Source organism: Mauremys mutica, chromosome 12, assembly GCF_020497125.1.
Source record: "Mauremys mutica isolate MM-2020 ecotype Southern chromosome 12, ASM2049712v1, whole genome shotgun sequence".
Lineage (NCBI taxonomy): Eukaryota > Metazoa > Chordata > Testudines > Geoemydidae > Mauremys > Mauremys mutica.
In genome coordinates, this window is record NC_059083.1 from 31,033,031 (window position 1) to 31,041,522 (window position 8,492).

Genomic DNA, 8,492 nt, shown 5'->3' on the forward strand with positions numbered 1-8,492 from the left:
GACTTGGGACCTGAACTCCCTACCCAGTGAATGGGCATCACAGGCACCTTAGAGTGAGATTCACAAAAGCCAGCTCAAAGGGGATGGGGTAGCCATCTGAGCTTGTCAATGGGCGATGCTGACAAGGGAGGGGTGTCCTAAACCCTGCCCTCTCTCACAGACAGGTGCCTAAATCAGGGCTGCAGAGGGACATCTATGTCTGCTTAGCAACCCACAGATGGGAACCCAGCGCCTGATGTCAGGTGGCTCAGGCTCCTAAAGTGTTTCTTGCTGGAATGAGGTAGGCACCTGCCTCGCTCCACACAAAATGTGAGAGGTAGGGGGAAGGAGAATGTGGTTTTAACGTTTACTCCCGTGGTTAGAGCACTCAGCTGGCATGTGGGAGACTCAGGTTCAGTTCTCCCATCATGCTGTCTAGAGCATGGGTTTTCAAAGTCTGGGTCATGGCTGGTCAGGCGAAGGGGAACGGCGAACCGCGGCCACTGGGTGCTGTGAACAGCGGTGCCTGTGCTCCCCTGGGGGAGCCTAGTTCCCTGTCCCACTTCTTGCACCCACATTCCACTCCTGCTCCACTCCAGGCTCCGCCTCCTCCCTGCTCAGCTGCCATGAATCGCTGCATCCCTCTTCTCCTGCCCCTGTGAGGATACGGGTTTGAGAAGAGACGTGGTGATGGGGGGACGGGCCTTGAAGGGAAAGAGGGGTGAGGAGGGATGTGGCAACTGGTGGGCAGGTCACATGGGGATGGGGGTGTGAGGAGGGATGTGATGAGCAGGAGGGAGGGTCTCATGGGGAGAGGATGCGGAAGGGGAGGGGCAGGACATGGCAGGTGTATGTGGTGGCAGGGGGGTTAAAGTTACCAGCTGCTCTCCCCTTGCCACAGAGAATGGTGGAAGATGTAGAACAGGAGGAAGTCTCTCCCCAGCCCAGGAAGACCCCTCCCAACCCAAGGCAAAGGGAGCAGGAGGTGGCAGCACTGAAGGAAGAGCCTCTCCCTAACACAGAAACCAGGAGAAGCATCTAGGAAAGAGCCCCCCCACAGCCAAAGGGAAGGGATGTGACAGCCCTGAGGGGGAGGCCTCCCCATTCATGTCTCTTAATTTAATATTTCAGACGTAGAAATATTCACCAGAACTCACATGGTCAGAGTTAAGGGTGTTTGAATGCTAGGCAGTGAGAAGGTTTCTGTTTACTGGTGTGTGTGTCCCAGAAATTGTTGGGTGCCACCAGACTGCTGTAAGGGAAAGCCTCGTATCTGACCCCCAGGATCTCCAGATAATTCAAGCTTTTGGGACTGGAAGAGGAATAGCTTCCTATCCTGAGGCCTGGAACCCGCTACCTAATCCCGTGGTGCAGAACTGACCCTCCGGACTCCCAGATGTTTAAACACACCATCTCCCAGAACTCCACGCCAAGATGAGATCCTGCTGGTTTTCAGCTGAATTCTCTCTGGAGGCACTCACTAGTTGTGAAGCATTTAATACAGAGAAAGACTCTTTGCACAAGTCCAACACATTATTGCTTTTTCACTTCACCATATTAAGCACAGGAGAGAGCAGATCACGTAGCACAAAACAACCAACCTAATTGCAGTGCTCCTCATTAGCTTACCTTTCCCTAGGGAGTCCTGGGGGCCATGTGGCAGGGCTCCCGACCTCATGAAGCTGCTACATGCTGAGTTACTTTGTTCTCTCCTTTTGAGTTGGAGACAAAGAGAAAGATCCATGATGGGACATAGATATTGTACTCCTGGGGGAATTTTGCACCAAAAACATTTAAAATTCTGCACACAATATTTTAAAATTCTGCATATTTTATTTGTCAAAATAACTCAATATAATCATGCCAGTTTCCATTATTTTGGTAATTTATTCCAAAATACCTGTCAGCAACTATGTCTGTAACAGACAAAAAAAAAAAAAGATTCTGGTAATTTTTTTTCACAAATAGATTAATCTGTTCTGGTGCCATGGTGGACTGTGGTGGGTGAAAGGAAAAAGTGCAGCACTTCTTGGGCAGAATGTATTTTCTGCAGAAGAAAAGAATTCTGCGGCCGGACATAGAATCATAGAACTGGAAGGGACCTCGAGAGGTCATCTTGTCCAATCCCCTGCACTCATGGCAGGACCAAGCGCCTTCTAGACCATCCCTGACAGGTGTTTGTCTAACCTGCCCTAAAGATATCCAATGATGGAGATTCCCCATCTTTCCTAGGTAATTTATTCCAGTGCTTAACTACCCTGACAGTTAGGAATTTTTTCCTAATGTCCAACCTAAACCTCCCGTGCTGCAATTTAAGCCCATTGCTTCTTGTTCTATCATCAGAGGTTAAGGAGAATAATGCTTCTCCTTCCTCCTTGTAACAACCTTTCAGGACTTGAAGGCTGTTATCACGTTCCCTCTCAGTCTTCTCTTCTCCAGACTAAACAAACCCAGTTCTTTCAATCTTTCCTCATACGTCATGTTTTCTAGACCTTTCATCATTTTTGTTGCTCTTCTCTAGACTTTCTCCAATTTGTCCACATCCTTCCTGAAATGTGGCACCCAGAACTGGACACAATACTCCAGTTGAGGCCTAATCAGCGTGGAGTAGAGCAGAAGAATTTCTTCTCATGTCTTGCTTACAACACTCCTGTTAATTCATCCCAGAAGGATGTTTGCTTTTTGTGCAACAACATTACACTGTTGACTCATATTTAGCTTGTGATCCATTATGACCCATAGATCCCTTTCTGCAGCACTCCTTCCCCAGGGCTCCCATGGCTATTTAAAGGGCCGTCGTGGTAGAAGCAGGGGAGCCCCAAGCCCTTTAAATAACCCCCAGAGCCCTGGGGAAGCACCTGCCTCTGCCGCCCCGGTCCTTTAAATAGCCCCTGGAGCCCTGCCGCTTCCCCAGGGCTCCCGTGGCTATTCAAAGGGCTGGGGTGGTGGAATCAGGGGGAGCCATGGGCTGCTGCTGCTACTATCCCGGTGCGAGAGGGAGGAGGAGAGGGCACTTACCCTACAGGGTGGGCTGTACCCCCTGTACCCACACCCTCTCCCACAGCCAGCCCCTGCTGCACCCACCTGCCTGCACCAGCCCCACACCCCGTCCTGCCCACACCAGCCCCGCACCGCCTGCCCTGTCTCCAGCCAACCCCTGCCGCATCCCCGCCTGAAGCCAGCCAGTCCTGCACTCCTCTGTCTCCAGCCCTGTTATCCCCTGCTGCACCCCCCCACTGCGGCCCTGCCTGAAGCCAGCCAGCCCACCCCACCCCACATCCCCCTGTCTCCAGCCAGTCCTGCACCCCTTGCCCTGCCTGCAGCCAGATCCTACTTCCAGCCAGCCCCTGCCCTGCCTCCAGCCAGCCCCATGTCCACTGGTGCCCTGCAGTTCCCAGGGCAGTAACCCTGCACACCTGCTTCAATGAGGGGGCAGGGAGCAGCTGGGATCTACCCACGTGCCCACCCTAGAGTGACCAGACAGCAAGTGTGAAAAATTGGAACAGGGAGTGGGGGGTAATAGAATCCTATGTAAGAAAAAGACCCCCAAATCAGGACTGTTCCTATAATATTGGGACATCTGGTCACCCTAGCACACCCCCAGGGAGTGGCTGGGACCCACACACGTGAAACAGAGCTTGTTTCTAGTTCAGGCCCATCTTTTTCAAAAAGAACTTTAGGCAGGGTTAACAGACATCTGTATTTTCCCAGACATGTCCAGCTTTTTGGTTCTTAAATTGCCATCCGGGAGGAATTTTTAAAAATATGGACGTATGGTAACCCTATTGGTACAAAAAATACATACTGTGGCACATCCCTTAAATCAGAACTTTTTATAGGGAATCAGTTGCTAAGAAATGAAAGGCTTTTTTTTACGATTTATTTTTCAGTCATCCCTGCTGGGGCCCTGCTGAAAATGTTCGAACTGGGCCCCACACTTCCTAAAGTCGGCCCTGCTTTACTGCCCACAAAAAAGAAATCCCATGAGCCCACACCCACTAAGGAAACTTCTGATATTCAATCAGCCCATTTCTGAGAAGGAAGTGAAAGTAAACTTCTCTTTTGTCTCTGTAAGGGGCCTGTTGGCCCCACTTGCCCCTCCGTCTGGGCGGCCCTGGACCAAGCTCCTGTCCCCCAGGTGAGGGCTGGGACCCAATGGCGGAGGGCAGCGGGTGTGCGGGGAGCTCGCAGTAGGGGCTACAGGGCACATGGTGTGGGATAAACAGACAAGTGGGGCAATTTGCCCTGGCCCCCTGGCTCCGCAGGGGCCCCCACAACAACGGCTGAGGCTCCCGCCCCGGCCCCTTACCCCCACCTCCGCCCCTCTTCTAGAGCCTTAGCGCATCAAGCAGTGTCCCCGCACAGCGCTGCGGCTTGCTCCGGAGGAGCCCCTGAGCCCCGCCCCGCTCTGAGCCGCTTGGTGGGAGCGGGGCTGCGAGCTCCAGGCCGAGCGGAGGAAGCTTGCAGCCCCGCCCCCTGACCACACGGCTCTGAGCGGGGCGGAGCTCAGGCCCCGCCAGACACATGCTGCAGCTGTTCAGCGAAGCGATCTGCTCCGGGTGAGGAGGGAACCGGGGGTAAGAGCCTGGGGCTGGGGGGGTTGGCTAAGGGGCAGGGAGTCCTGGGGACAGTCAGGGCACAGGGACTGGGCAGAGGTTGGGGGTGGTGGTTAGGGGATAGGGAATGGGGGGGTTGGATTGTGAGCGTTCTGGGGGTCTGTCAGGACTGAGTGGGGACGTGGATAGGAGTCGGGGCATTCAGGGAACAGGGGTGGGGTCCTCGGGTGGTAGTGGAGGGGATGGGGTCTCTGGGAGACGGTGAAGGGACAAGGAGCAGGATGGGTTGGGGATTTTGGGAGAGGGTGGGCAGTCAAGAGGCACGGAGTGAGTGGGGGTCGGATAGGGGGCAGGGCCAGGCTGTTTGGGAGGCACAGCCTGCCCTACCCTAAAGCTCATTCAGCAGTTTGAGGCTTGCAGAAGAGCCAAGCTGTTAGCTTTTCCATTAGGGCTACCATCCCTTTCACTTCTCAAATGCCAAATTATAGTCTATATTTAATTTCAGTGCCATAGGGAGATTCATGTCAGGGGAGGGTAGCTTCATTTAAAATTAGCCACTGGGGGAGGGATCACATGAGAAGAGCAATATCCTTCCCAAGCCTACCAAGGGAGACCCCCCCTCCCCTGCATTCCCTGAGGCTTCAGAGGGGTTAATTCAGTGGTTCTCAAACTTTTGTCCTGGTGACCCTTTCACATAGCAAACCTCCGAGTGCAACCCCCCCCACATTTATAAATTGAAAACACTTTTTTATATATTCAACAATATCATAAATGCTGGAGGCAAAACGGGGTTTGAGGTGGAGGCTGACAGCTCACGACCCCCAGTAATACCCTTGTGACCCCTTGAGGGGTCCTGACCTCCAGTTTGAGAACCCCTGGGTTAATTTAATTTTAGCACCCTGTGTCCATTCACATGCATGTCCTATTTTGAGCATTTCAGTTTTGACAACATAGGCTCATCCCAGATTCTGGAACAAGCTCAAATGCTCAGTTTGTGGACTATGTACATAAGCTATACTAAAGACAAACCCACAGTAACCGTCTTCAGTTTGTGAGGGACCCCATGGAGCCAGTCTCTAGGAAACAGATACATTCATGGAGGTTAAGTCCATTAATGGCTATTAGCCAGGATGGGTAAGGAAGCCTATGTTTGTCCCAAGCCTCTGTTCGTCAGAGAGTTGAGATGGATGGCAGGAGAGCGATCACTTGATCATTACCTGTTAGGTTCACTCCCTCTGGGGCACTTGGCATTGGCCATTGTCAGTAGACAGGATACTGGGCTGAATGGCCTTTGGTTTGACCCAGTATGGCTGTTCTTATGTTCTAACCTACATGAAGTTTATGGAGACAGATATGAGTCAAGGAAGCCAGCAGAGTATCAGAAACCTGGAAAAATCTCTGCCTGGATGGGCTCAGCTGGTTACAAGCTGAGGTGGTTCAAAAGTTTTGGATTTTTTTTTAAGCAGAATTTTTGAGTGTTTCTTTAAACAATCAAACACAGCAAGCAGCAAATATTTGGCCACACACTTCTGAAATCTCAAACCATGTTCAGGTTTTGGCAGACTAATTTCAGCTTTTCAATTAAAAAAAAACCACAACAAATTTTGAAGGAAAGCAGACATTGTCCGTGATTTTTTTCTGCTTTTTAAAAACCCCTAGTTTTCGATCCAGAAAAAGTTTTGATGGAAAATATTTGTCCAACCCTTTTAATGAGCTTTAGTGCCTTTTAGCACTAGCTGGTGCTGAGAACCAGTGATACCTTGTAAAGAAGTTTTCCCAAAACTGGGTTTGTGCTGAGATACAGAAGGTTTATTTTTCCCATGGGAGGGAGCAAGTGGGGCAATTTGCCCTGGTCCCTGCAGGGGCCCCCCAAGAACATAGTATTGCAATTTTTTTATGGAAGGGGCCCCCACAATTTCTTTGCCCCAGGCCCCCTGAATCCTCTGGGTGGCCCTGGGTGCAGGCCTTGCTGGGTGTGGTTGTGTTACAGGGGCACCTGCCCCACTGGGGCCCAGGCTGAGCTCCCAGCACATTCCACAGGCCGCAAAGCCGCCATCAGATGGACTTTCAGCCTCGGTCCGTGTGGTGGGGGGGGAGGCACTGGGTTACTGCCCTGGCCGCGCTGCTAAGGGAGGGAGGAGACTTACCTGCTCACAGACAATTTTAACAGTTCTAAAGCTTCAACTTCTTGAATCTCAGTGTCTAGTGCAGGGGTCGGCAACCTATGGCACGCGAGCCAATTTTTAATGGCACGCTGGAGCCTGTCCGGACTCCAGCATGCCATTAAAAATCCTGCCCAGTCTCACCCGCTCTCCTCTGCCCTCTTCTCTCCCCGCGGGAGCAGGGAGCAGAAGCATAGCCCTGCGCACGGGGTGGGCAAATGGCCCCACTCTCCCGGCACGGCAAGCTGCGGGGTCCGCGCTCCCGGGCCGGAGCGCCAGCCAAGCGCAGCAAGCTGCCGCCTTCTCCCCTGGCCTGGAGCCCTGCTGCCGTGTGCAGCGCTCTGGGGATTGGGGCTGCGCGCTCCCACGGGGCAGCGTTTGGCTCCGCGGGGAGGCAGACACGCTCCCCGCTCACCCGGAGCTCTGCTGCCGCTGCGCGCAGCGCTCTGAGGGCCGGGGCTGTGCTCTCCCGCGGGGCAGCGTGTCTGGCTCTGCGTGGAGCCTCAAGGTAAAGGGCCCAGGGCTGGGGGGGTTGGATAAGGGGTGGGGGCAGTCAGCGGACGGGGAGGTTGGATGGGGAGGTTGGATCTCGGGGGCTAGGGGCGGGGGCTCTGGAGGGGGCAGTCAGGGAGCAGGGGGGGTTGGATGGGGCATGGGAGTCCCGGGTTTTGTCAGGGGGCAGCGGGTGGATAGGGGTCAGGGCAGTCAGGGGACTGGGAGCAAGGAGGGTCCTGGGGTTGCAGTTAGGGTGGGGGGTCTCTGGAGGGGGTGGTCAGGGGACAAGGAGCTGGGGGGGTTGTATGAGTTGGGAGTTCTGGGGGTCCTGTCAGGAGGCAGGAGATTGGAGAGGGGTGAGCGCAGGCAGGGAGTCGGGGGGGTTGGATGAGTCGGGAGTTCTGGGGGTCCTGTCAGGGGCGGATAGTGGTTGGATAGGGCATGGGAGTCCCGGGGGTCTGGCTGGGGACTGGGGTGTGGATAAGGGTCGGGGCAGTCAGGGGACATGAGGGGATAGGGTCTAGTCCGAGGACAAGGAACAGGGAGGCTTAGATAGGGGGTGAGGTTCTGGGGGGCAGGGGTCCCAGGAGGGGGTAGTCAGGGGACAAGGAGCAGCGGGGTTGGGAGTTCTTAGGGGGGCAGTCACCCAGCCCTCTGCCCTGAGCCCTGCACACCCCTCAGCCCCCTGCCCTGAGCCCTGTACCTCCCTCATAAACACCCAGCCCTCTGCTTGACTCCTTCATCCCCCCCCCAACCCTAGCCCTGACACCGGCACCCCCACCCATACCCAAGCCCCCCTCTGCCCTGACACCTACACCCCCCCACATACCCAGCCCCCAACCCTGACTCCAGCCCTCTGCCCGCAGCCCTCTGGGTCCCGGCCCCGCACAACCTGCTGCTGGTCTTGGGTTCAGGCTGACGGACCCTTGCCGGCTGGGGTCCTGGCCACAGGCCTCGCTCAGCCCGCTGCCGGCCTAGTTGAACAGAACCCCAGACCAGCAGTGGGCTGAGCAGGCCAGCAGCGTAAGATCAACATTTTAATTTCATTTTAAATGAAGCTTCTTAAACATTTTGAAAACCTTGTTTATTTTACAATACAACACTAGTTTAGTTATATAATGTACAGACTTATAGAGAGAGACCTTCTAAAAAACATTAAAATGTATTACCGGCACCCGAAACCATAAATGAAAGGTGAATAAATGAAGACTCGGCACACTGCTTCTGAAAGGTTGCCGACCCCTGGTCTAGTGTCATTAAATAGTTCTGGTCTGACCAAAATATTGTCTGATCCCCCCAT

General features: G+C 54.0%; 1 protein-coding gene across 1 annotated transcript in view; it reads left to right on the forward strand.

The window, feature by feature from the left end:
* LOC123345526 (zinc finger protein RFP-like) overlaps positions 1-8,492 on the forward strand; it is a 32,000-nt gene that overhangs the window by 12,888 nt on the left and 10,620 nt on the right. The window lies entirely within an intron of this gene.